Here is a 13101-nt window from a genome sequence, read left to right on the forward strand (position 1 = left end):
ACGCTGGAGGGAAGGAATGCCATCCAGAGGGACCTTGACACGCTTGTAAGCTGGGCTGATGCCAACCTTATGAAGTTTAACCATGCCAAGTGCAAGGTCCTACCCCTGGGTCAGAGCAATCCCAGGCAGAGCTACAGTTTGGGGGAGAGAAGAGATTCAGAGCAGCCCTGCAGAGAAGGACTTGGGGGTGCTGGTCGATGAGAAAATGAACATGACTTAGCTTCATTGTGCGCTCACAGCCCAGAAAGCCAACCGTATCCTGGGCTGCATCAAAAGGAGCATGATCAGCAAGTCGAAGGAGGCGATCCTGCCCCTCTACTCTGCTCTCATGAGACCTCTCCTGGAGTATTGTGTGCAGTTCTGGTGTCACCAACATAAAAAGGATGTGAAACTATTGGAACAAGTCCAGAGGAGGACCACAAGGATGATCAGGGGACTGGAGCACCTCCCTTATGAAGATAGGCTGAGAAAGTTGGGGCTGTTCAGCCTGGAGAAGAGAAGGCTGCGTGGAGACCTCATAGCAGCCTTCCAGTATCTGAAGGGGTCTGTAAGGATACTGGAAAGGGACTCTTCGCTAGGGACTGTAGCGACAGGACAAGGGGTAATGAGTCAAACTTAAACAGGGGAATTTTAGATTGGATATAAGAAGGAAATTCTTTCCTGTGAGGGTGGTGAGGCACCGGAATGGGTTGCCCAGGGAAGTTGTGAATGCTCCATCCCTGGCGGTGTTCAAGACCAGGTTGGACGAAGCCTTCGGTGGCATGGTTTAGTGTGAGGTGTACCTGCCCATGGCCAGGGGGTTGGAACTGGATGATCTTAATGTCCTTTCCAAACTTAACTATTCTATGATTCTATATGGTCTAAGAAATTGAAAAATAAGCCATGTCATGACAACTTAACCTGTAGCACTGATATTGTTATCATATATTAACTTTCTACAGAATAGGCTGTTCTGGAAGCAAATCAGGTGTAAGTTGCTGTGCACTCTCTTTGGAATAGTAAGTGCAGGTTCCTCCCATATTTTCATGATCTGTATCATCACAGGACCTTCAATTTCTTACTAAAGCCTGAGCTGAGCTCTAACTCAATAGAGTTTCATGTCTTTAACACAACTTTTTCTTTCAGGAAGAGGCTGGGGGGCTGAAGAATGGGAATCACCAAAAGGAATTTTATTTTCCAATGAGTTATGACTTTCATGAAGTGGATTTAATATCTCTGGGTCTTGTCAAAACTTACATGAGCAGGGAAGGGAGAAGCTCAGCAGTATATTGGGCACACCAGGCTTCAGAATTCAGAATATATTTGAAAATCAACACTAAATTAAAAAAATGAAAAAAGACTAATATCTTCCAAAAAGAAGACTGGCATGATGCAGGCTGAGAAGCAACCAAGAATATCAGAAGGGTAATGTGTGAAAAAAAAGGTCTTTGCTTTCTGAAACCAAAACAGCAGGGGGACAGTGGGAGTCCCTAGAATACTATATCCACCCAAAGAACAATAACTCACCCTCATCATTGAAAAGCTTTCATGTAGCCCATTTTCATTGAAAATTTCATGGGGTTTTTTCTTTCTTTTTTTTATTTACATAGTAATGGAAAAAACATTCACTGGTCATAAAAGGAAGAACTAAGAAATCACTTTCAATGACAGAGGGTGGAATAATTACCTAATTAAGTCATAACTGCAGGAAATTAGGAAAATTCATGAAATATGCATGGATAATGGATCAGTATATTTTCCAGGCTTTTACTCTGCTGTTTTCATCTGTCATATGTATGCTAAAGGGGGAGGAGAGAGTCAGAACAAGAAAGCAGAGTGGTAGAACAAGAGTGAGGAAGGTCTGTGTGCTGCATCTGTTCTGCAACTTAAACTGAAAGATTAAAATAGATTTTAAAAACAAGTGCCAACTGGTTCGTGTCATATGAGGGATATTTTTATTATATATTTATGATATTTATAACCAATATTTTTCATATATACCTATAATCAGTTTTATGTTTCGGTATATTACAAAATGCAACTCTGATATAAAACAGCTGAGACTTAAAACTGAGCTGGCCCCTCAGTTCAAGAAGGACAGGGAGCTGCTGGAGAGAGTCCAGCGCAGGGCAACGAAGATGACTAAGGGAGTGGAGCATCTCCCTTACGAGGAAAGACTGAGGGAGCTGGGTCTCTATAGTTTAGAGAAGAGGAGACTGAGGGGTGACCTTATTAGTGTATATAAATATATAAAGGGGGAGTGTCACGAGGATGGAGCCAGGCTCTACTCAGTGGCAAACAATGATAGGACAAGGGGTAATGGGTACAAACTGGAACACAAGAGGTTCCACTTGAACTTGAGACGAAACTTCTTCTCGGTGAGGGTGACGGAACACTGGAACAGGCTGCCCAGGGAGGTTGTGGAGTCTCCTTCCCTGGAGACATTCAAAACCCGCCTGGACACATTCCTGTGTAACATTATCTAGGTGTTCCTGCTCCGGCAGGGGGATTGGACTAGATGATCTTTTGAGGTCCCTTCCAATCTCTAGCATACTGTGATACTGTGATACTTCAGTGTCATAATTGACCCATTCAGTGAATTTTATGCACTTAGGAATCCTAGCTACAAACCTGACCATGTTCACATGCCTGTATTTCAAATGCTGAATTAGAAGTCCGTGATGTTGGGTAAAATTGTTTTCAGGCATTTTCCCTCTGCATTCTGGTACCCTGCTACTCTGCAGTGTAACCTTCCTGGTCTAAATTATTAATCTAAATTATTCTCTGCTTTTCATGGCACTCTCTGGAGTCTGGGAAGCATGTAATTTAGTCTCACTGGGTCTATTCAGCAAATTCCATCTTTTAACCTGATAAAGTTTTAAATTATTATTCTTCTAACTAAAACTCTTTTGCATTGTCAAGAAATGCAGAAGAAAGGGAAAACAAAACCTTGCTGGAAAAGAAGGATTACAAGTGCCCTACATTGAAGTCTAATTAACAAGTCAAGATGATAGGAAAGTCATCACAGAAGCTTCTGAATGGGAAAGGATGAGGAGTAAGATGCCAAGAAATAGGTCTCTTCATCTAAGCAGCTTATTTGCATTAAATACAATGCCTTTGACAATATAAATTGATAAAACATTGCAGTTAATAAAGCGTTAGAAGCAATAACATCAGCATTCAAGAAAATGTCCCTGGATATGTGACACTTTTGTGAAAGAGTCAAGATTCTGCAGTCCTTTTCACACCTAAAGCACCAGTGATGCACACAGAGTAAATTTTTATATATTTACCCTTAGTAGTACTGCAAAGCATCAAAATCAGAACTGACCTTGAAATAAACAAGATATTTACTTTGTGTGCGGAAAGGAATAGTAGATCTTATAGTAGATCTCCAGTAGCTTCAATAAAACAAGTTGAGAGACCTTTGCAGCCCTCAGCTTAATCTCTGAGGCCCTTCAGAATGGGGACCCTCAAAAATACGTCTTGCATTTTCAGCATTTTCCAGACTATATCTGCACATAGCAAAGAACAGTGCAAACTGAGGCCTTTTCACTGATGGATCCTTCATGTAAGAATATTGATGCTACAAGGACCACAGAAGGGCATTACAAGAACAAGCTTCAAAGAAGTCCTCTAGCACCTTTTTCACTTGCTCCACTTCAAGCTTTTAACCAACCTTAGTTCTTCCATGCCACAGTCCTGGGTTGCAGTTCAACTAAAAGAAGTTATAGTCATGTAGAAGGCCTGTACCTTACACATACTACTGAGTTCCACTTTGAAGGGTTTGCTTTACAGGTGTACAGGCACTGAAGTTGCTATTGAACCTTTCCCCTGTTGTTGAGTTTATGCATGAAGCCACTGTAAAGATATATTTTTAGCTTTGTGAAGTGTTTTCCCCCCTCTCTGTTAATTATCAAGTACCTGACTGATTGCTTATGATTGATGACTGATGGGGAGAAGGTTCAGCAGGTGTTAATGGTTTGGTTAATGTGAGTGGCATAGAGGAAGGAAGTGGCCCAGAATTCCATCAAACTGTGCTTGCTGCTGTTGCCTGCAAATGATTTTGTCCATGGCACACAGTATGTGAATTTTTATTATAAATTAAAAATGAAAATTTCTGTTATTACTAAAAAAAAAACCAAACCCCAAAAAAGCTGTTATTACTAAAAAGAGTATTACTTAAAGGAGTATGATTATTTCTGATCTTTGCTTATGGAAACTGTTATTTAAACTTTCAAGTGACACAGAAGGTATAGTCAAGTGAAAAAGTACTTCAATTGGAATAATTAAACAAAATACTACAAATCGAATTCAGCATTGGAAAAATTACCTTGCAATATAATCCAAAACCTATCCCAATAGCTTCATATAATTATGAAGAGAAATTCATTTACATGAAAGACTTACTTAAATAATTTTTGAAGTCAGTAATCAAATAGGAAGTCATCTTAACAGCACAATGACATGGAAATCATGTTAACAGCTCTGAGACATGGAAAATACAGCCAAGTTATTTAAATATAAATAAAACCCAGATTTGAAACTGATTTCTAATTAACTAAAGCACAGTCGCACCTTTCTGGTGTCTTCTGCTTTGGTGGACCCCATGCTGTCATGGTTTTTATATGTTCATAAGCATTACTTCCCATCCTATGTTTAGTTAGCTCTTAGAAGTAGATCCTGCAGGGAGTATGCTGGTGTTTCTGCCTACATAGCATTTCAGTGAAAGTAATCAGGATGCCTAAAAAAATCTTCTGATAAGATTGGGTTTTGCGTAACTTCATGTCATCCATTAAATGCATGGGATGTACACAACTGGAGTGACTAACCCCATTAATAGAAGCATTTGTGCATAAAACCTTGGAGAGTAGGGATATGACTTGAAAATTTATCTCTAGTTACATTTTTATATTCCATAATAGTTATATTTGTCTATTTCCAAACCAGAAAAAAGTCCTAGAAACTGTAAAAATCTCAGTCCAATAAAAAAATCCATAGAAAGCTTTTAGAGTGCTTATGAAAAAAACTTAAAAATAAATGTGAAAAAGAAGATATATTTGGGCTAAATTAGTGCTTAAACATGATTCAAACATGATTCAAAAAGGTGGCTAAGATGCTGAGATTCTTTAAAAAACAGTTTTAAAGTGAAGAATTAAAGGATATAAAGTATATGCAGTTATATATAAAGGTATGCTTCTGAGTAAAGTTAGCAGTGAATGCTTTTCTGTGGAAAACAAAAGCTTTTTTTCTTTACATAAGATATTTTACAGGTAAATACAAAGGTATGTGTATTACCCAAAATTATGAAACAAGTCAGAAAGTCAAGCTAGTTGTGTGGCCTAATGCTAAAGTATGTATTTATGCTAATTTCAAAATACGATTATACAGATCTCTATTTGTAAATCCAGATAAGTTAAGTTTGATGCAATCATCTCCTATAAACTATCAAATGAGAAGACAAGCTCTGAGTTCTCTTGAGGCAGAACAATGAAGTCTTCTTAAGCACAAGGAGAACCCTTGCTCCTTCTAGATTCTGAACTCTTTTGTGGGAACAAAACTATTTTAGCCTAATAAAATTTGTGAAGGATTTTACTCTAAGTAGGAATAGCAACTTAGACATTGACACCCTACCAGACGTCAATCTGCTGAAGCTGAAAATCCATGTCAATGACTTCAAGGAAATTGGCAAAGAAAATAGGAAATTTGGGACAGATGAGCAATAGAACTTTTGAGTAAGTCAAAGCTTCAGAAACTGAATTTCCTTCCCCTCCAACTCCAATTAAATATACTTAAAGCAATATTCTTATTTCAGTAGCAATTGGGTACACCAAAACTCAACAAAGAATATAAAAAACATACAGAAACTATCAAAAAAAATGCAGGCATATTAATGGTCTTGGCAATAAACTCACTGAGGTCAAGAATTTAGAAACACAGGAATCTACAGTAGAAGCACAGCTGTTTATGCTACATCCCAAACAGCTCAGGGCATGCATTTCTGGAGTATGTATGTTTTCCTCTAAAGACAAATTTTACAACCTTTTCTTAAAGTGGCAGTCAGAAATGATGATTTCCTGATAGTGATATGCGATGATCACAAATAATGCTTTCTGAAGGCAGTACTAGTTACTATGTACCACATCAAGAACGGCAGGTTTATAGAGGAAAACACTGGGAGCTAGCATAATTTAATATCGTGATACAAACCACAAATTCTTCCTGTCCAGGTATGAACTAGTGCTTTTGTGTACTCCAAAGAAAATTAATCTACAGTGGACATGCATATGTGTAAAATATACATATAAACACATGCACATATATATATCCACACACCAATGTATATATCGGGCATACCTGTATCTTTTGTCTCCATTTGCATCAGCAGAATTTTAATTCCCTAGCTTGTCAGATTGTGTCACAATGACTTCAGTTCTTCACCTACACAAAATTTCAAAAACTCATATACATTACATATTATGCATGCTGTTAGTATTTTTATATAAATCAATTTTATTCCACAAATATTCTATTTGGGGCTTGAATCTTTGGGGAAATTGGTTTCATGACAATAATTTCCAATAGACAATCTAGTCTTGTGGTTTTGGCATGAACCCTCGCTAATTTCTTGTGAAAGACAAATAGGAAAAAAAAGTTACTTGCTCTAAGCTGTAAGGTTAGAGTATTTCATAGCATTTAATTCTGCTTATTCTTTAAAAAATACTCTTTTATAAGGGAAAAGTATTATTGTTGTTATTGTTATTATTATTACAGCCAATGGATTACTAAATGTTTCTGGCAATCACACAATGTAGTATCCAATGCACTATTCAGCACACCAGTGGTGTATTGGCTTTTTAAGGACATGCTAGGGGCTGCAATAAATAGCAGTCAAGAGCAAGTATTACTCACAGGAGGTAAATGAGTTATATGTGCACAGCCTGAAAGAACAAAGCAAAATTTCAGTAAAAAGCTTTGAAGTATTGTTAGATGAAAGAAGGAAAAGCATTAAATTTAATGGCATAAGTGGATGGAGAATAGATTATGAGTAAACAAGACCACCTAGGATCCTTAAAACTCTCTGAACTGTTTAGGTGAAAGTAACTAACTGTCACTGTATTTCCAATGTTATTAGCATAGTCACGATATGCTTAAATATATCAAAAAAATAGGTTTATTTTATGTATTCATCCTTATAAATCAATTTAATAAAGCAATGTGAATCCAAAATAATAAATTAATTGTCTTTCAGTCTCGCTCCTAATCTTGGTTGTGGTTTTTTGGTTTTGTTTCTCTTTAAGTTTGGAAATAACACTTACTGCTTTTGGATGAATTGAAGAGTTGTTAGATCAACCAGAAAAGTGGAAAATTGATTAATGATGCAATGTTATTAACTTCAGATTATCATCATTACCGCTTCTGATGACCCCGTTAAGTCTGACATTAGATGTGATCTTTAGACCATCTATCTGGTTTGCTTAGCATTTAGGATTTACACTAAGCAAGGGATTGTTAAGGCTAGCCTTTAGAATTCAGGCCACCAAAATCAGCTCTAAAGATGTTTTCTTCTAGCCCCCATAATTTCTGCTTGGTTTATGCATTGAATTATGAGGGGGTTTAGTACTAATTCATTTTATCCCATCTAATGTAAATGCACACGTTCTCACTACTGATATAAACAACTAATCTACTAAGCTCTTTACATTCATATCTCATAGCAATAATTTCCATCAGCTAATTACATACTAGCTAGAAAAATATTTTCTTTTAATCTATGTTGCCTTTCTCTACAAAATTGGCCCTTAACCTCACACAGTCGCATAAACAGTTCTCTGCCCCACAGAAATCCACTGCTTGGCTTTCAGACCCACACCATTTCATCTAATAAGCTTCACTGTCTCTGACTATTGTTTCTGCTAATTCTCAGAGCTCTGACCTCAGTCAAGACATCCAACACTTTTTTTTTCTAATCCAGTTCACCTCTAACATTTTCTTTTCCTCTGCCTTTACAGTATTATATACACATCTCACCTCTTTGCTTTCTAAAACAGACTTCATCTTCTCAATGGTCATCTTCCTTTTTCAAATGATCAGTCTGGATAACTAAAACTGAACCACAGTAGTCAGTACATATTATTGGAAAAAAAATATCATTATGGCAAAAAACAACATCAAGAAGAAAGCAATAAAGTTGAGCATGACTAACGCGAAGGTGATAGAGAGATTCCAAGAACATGAAAGGAAGACCTAACTCATTCTGTTGTCCAAGAAAGCAAGTCACAATAGATAGCTATGGACAGAGAGCAGCACAAACTAACCACACATAATAACATTTATTTCTTCCAAATATTGTGGCAGCAACCAAGCATCAAAGCCTTTATGCATCATTCATACACAAGTCATTTATTTTCCAGTTAAATTAGGAATTAATTTTAGGTGTTATTTACAGCATGTGAAGCTTCCTTTTTAAAATAAAAGTTTGGATTATACTTTTTTAAAAATTGACATTTTCTCTGATTGCAAGTTGGTAATTTAAAAAAAAAAATCCAGTTTCTTTTGTCATGTTTTTGTTTTAGGATGACACCTTAAGTTAGTAATTTTTAAATGACACTTGATTGAAGTATCATATATTTCATAACATAGAAACACATTGTAATTAAATCATTTCTGTGCAAATGGGGCCCATACAAGTAGACCAAAAGTTATGACTGTAATCACAGCTGTGCTTCCTAGATATAGACATGTTATCATAGCAAATATTTTCATACATATCCCTGAAATGCTAAGTATTTTCTTCCTTTTTACACACAAGCTTGAAGACTCTTTTGTTAAGAAGCCTGCAGTTTACATTAAGAAAACACTGTAACATAATTACCTTTCTAATTGTAAAGATTTCATTTTGCCTTCAGGACACATGAGCAAATAAGCACCATATTTAATAAATAAAGAGGATAAATTACTATGGTTAATTTAACAAAATCCTGGAGGGCCATGATATTCTATATTTTCAGCAGGTAAATCATCTGTGAGCCACAGTAAAATATTTTGCATCAACAAAGCTGGGCCCCATAATCAAATAATTGATTAACTGAGGTAGATACATTTAAAACTTTACCTGCAGAGTATTATTAGGTATAGATCATCTTTGCTGAGCTGTGTAGGCTTTACTACAGCCTTGTCTGGATACTTACTAAAATGTAATTCTCTTGTCACAACTGCCTGTGTGTGGCAGTTGTAGGATTCAATTACATAGGAATTATATACAAGGAAACATTTTTCTGAAGACGTTAAAGGGTTATTATTTTTAAGCAGAATTTTTGCTTTAGGTCTGTACTAAGAGCACTCATTTTTGTACATGAGTGTATCAAATGTGGCTTATGGAAAATTTTTTTGTGATTACTACTATGCAGCTTGGGATAGTTAGAGGTATAGTATTTCACAAGTGACAATGGTTACCAAGTTGTACCTTGTGAGTGTTATCAGAATAGTATTAAAAGACTAAAGTAGGGAACCACTCAGCATTGCTGATCCTTGCAGATATTGATATCTTATTTTACTTACATTCAAAACTGGAAGTCCAGCTGGGACAACTTTCCCTGCTCAGTACAATGGAACTGACCTTCTAGAAGCATCACATAGGAAAAGGAAATCCGTCATTCTTGGATAAGAAAATTCAAGCCTTATCCTTCTTGTATTCAATGGATATGACTAGTTGTTCAGAGGCAGGCTCTCAATTATTCATAAAAAATACCCATGAAAATCACAAAATCATAGTAACAGGTAAAATTAAAGCTGTAAAACCAGCTAGTACATGGAGCATCTACAGTCATCTTCATGTACAGAAATTGTTTTGCCATGAGCATCTCAAGGATGGGAATTATGGGTCAAAAGTAAGCATTTTCATTATCAGATAACTAATACATCTACAGCAACATGATTACCTAAAGTATACAATACACATTAACAAAATTTGTGCATTGTACGCCAAAAGTTACACTTACGTTCCTGATTTTCATCAGGATATTCCTGTAGATTTTAAAAGTATCACTGATGAAAAACCCCTTGAAAACAGCCTAGACAGCCACTCAAATTTTCATTTTCCTTTTTTTTTTTTTGCAAAGTAGTATATACAATTTGTTTGTTTTGTTGGGTTTTTTCTACCGTAGATTCTATATTATATTAAGCTCATTGCCAAAATAAACCATTAATTCAAGCAGTTCCTAATATTTTTTAAAAACAACCTAGAAGATTAAAATTCCCTTTCTCATATGATAACAGGTTTTCATATTTAACACTGCCATAGATGCATAGCCTCTGCAAGTCACAGATATTGCTGAGGAGAAGGAAACAGACCTTTTCCAGGGCACCAATTTCTTATTGAGAGGATTAGCCACTTATGAAAGAGACATTTCTTTGTATTTGAAGAAAAAACCCAGCAGCATACAAAATGAGATTTTAGAATAATTTGCCTTGCTCCATCCAAGTAGCCAAGGTCATTAACAAAACAGATCATTAAGCTTTTATGAAAGAGCTATTACTGAGCTTTCTTCATTGAGTTATTGTCTATGGAGCCCCTAGTTTATTTCCCTAGTTTACAGAATCTGAAGAAAAAAATCTTCACTAAACAGAGATGGGAAGAGCCCTGATGCAATCCAAACCCAAACCCAGCCTTAAACTCATTACAGCTCCCCATAATTTTGACAAATAAATTGTGTATATTTCCCTTCTTGACCAGCCTGATTTTTAACTTGTATCAAAATCTATTCCAACCATTCTGTTTAATTTTACTGTTTTAATTTAAAACCTCTTTATGGAGTCTGAAATAAAACTGCACTATTTAGAGTAAGAAATTCTCAGTCATTAATATACTGCCCCATCATAAAAAGGATATTATTAGAAATCTCAAAAAAACTTTGAATGTTAACATTGCAGAAGCTAGAATAAGCAGATAATGACTACTAAGGTTTCTTTTTCTTCCATGTATTTAAGTAAAACACCTCAGAAACATTTTGGGTATCTAGAAGACTAAAGGTACATAACTGTGCACAATTGATTTGATGTTGATTTTAGTTTAGCTTCAGCTAAGAATTCAATGCAAAGGACTACACACCGCGATGTGTACTATCTATTAAGCTCTAGAACACAAATTCTGCAATTTTAGTCTTTGTATATAGGCCCATCAACATCCATGGCGCTAACCATAGAATGTAATAATACTGGAACTAAGTGATGGCCAAAGCAAATCAGTTTTTATGGTGCACTTTCAAATTTTTGATGGACTGCACTGATCTTTTCTCATTGAATGATACTGTATAATTTAAAGGCCTGTCAGTTTGACATAAACAGAAATATTACTACAGCAACAGACTAACAAGAACTACAGTCCAGCCTCTAAAAACAATAAATTAGTTTTAAACATAAAGTTAAAACATGTCAGTTTGTAGTAGCTTAGTTTCAAAACAATAAACCATCTGTCTCATTAAATCATCAAGAGCACTCATCCTTTCCTTCCTCTTGGCAAAATCTGTTCTTCTCAAAATCCTTGAGCTGTAGCCAGGCCTAATTCACTGTCCTTTCAAGAGTTGTTCCTAGTCTGAATAGCTAAGCAGCATCAGCTGGCTCACTCACTTAATAGTTGCCACCCATCCCTTGTAGCTGGAGCAGAGAATTTCTTTATCATTTTCACAATTAGGAAGATGAATACCATATGTAGAGAGTAGCAGGGGTAGCAGGGGAAAGTGGTGGATACTCTAATTACCCTACTTACCTGCCCCTGTCAGAAAATACACATCTTGGTAAGAAATAAGAAATACCGACAGTAATTCTTTGTCCTAAAAGAGACTAGAGAGCATCTCCCCTCAAGAAATAACATCTTTCCAGTTAGGTCCATCAAAATGCTGTTGATATTCCCTTATGAATACTTCAGCAAACATATACAAATATCTCACCTTAAGACAACAATCTAAACTTTAATTAACCAGAAACAGATCTGCCATATAATCAAGATCTTATTGCAGAATGAAGAGGTGGACCAGACAAATATTTGATAGAAAAATTCAAAATACGTTAGTTTATTGGGTTTTTTTTTGTTTGGGTTTGTTTATTTTTTTTTTTCTTGCAATAGAATGCGCTGATTACACTACAGCAAATGGTCTACAGCAGAAGTTAAACAAGCCCCATAGGGGTAAATTCTGAGCAGCTCCTCCAGGATCCTTCATGCTGCAGAAAAGTAATACTGAAAACCCGGGTCACTTTTGAAGACTACTGGCATTGACTTGGAGTTCAGTGCATGTTCTTTATTCTAAATGTTTTATCATAAATATTGCTGTTTTAATCAGAAAACTTCCTAAACTATTTTATTCCAGAAGAGTTCATCTTCCTTCGGATACTTCGTCCCCTCCTTATCCCCATTTATGGTAACTATTGTGCCATTTTGTTACATAGCAGTTCTTCCTGCACGATAATTCCAGCTCCTTTTTTTCATAGTGATAGATGCATCTGATAAGTCATAGAAAAGTAAACTTGACAACATTTTCTACTTCCAACTCAATTTCTAATCTGTTTCCACATTGACTCTTTTGCTCCAGTTAACAAAAAAGAATGATGTTGCTGAGCTCATATCAATTTTAATCTTTACAACCTGTCAAAATAATTCAAATTCCTCACTGAAGTCTTAGTTCAGGTGTTTCATTGATCAGCTCCCAGATCCCCTTCTTTAATATGAGCCCTAAATCAATCTCTTTGAGCTGGCAACATCCCTCACAGAAGGTAAAACACCATTTTTTAGTACAGATAAAAGCAAAAACAAAAGACCTAATTCCTACTTAGTTAAGCACAGATCAATGACAACACTTTCCTGAAGTTTCAAGAGACCTTATATAAACGATCAGCTTGCAGTAAGAGGAAATATTGTGACAGGAAGGTCTTTGCTGTTCAGCATCACGTTCCGTCTTTCCTTGTGAGTGCATGCATATGGGAGCCTGCCTGCCTCAGCTGAAGCTCCCCCTGAATACTCCACAGGGACAGGACACAGTACCGTGTGGAATAACCATGTAGCTGCTTTATCACAGAATCATGGAACAGTTTGGGCTGAACCCGAGTCAACAGAAAGGTACCATAAAG

Source organism: Pezoporus flaviventris, unplaced genomic scaffold (genome assembly GCF_033815535.1).
Source record: "Pezoporus flaviventris isolate CSIRO_AGI_PZ_B2104156 unplaced genomic scaffold, CSIRO_AGI_Pfla_v1 ptg000002l, whole genome shotgun sequence".
NCBI lineage: Eukaryota > Metazoa > Chordata > Aves > Psittaciformes > Psittacidae > Pezoporus > Pezoporus flaviventris.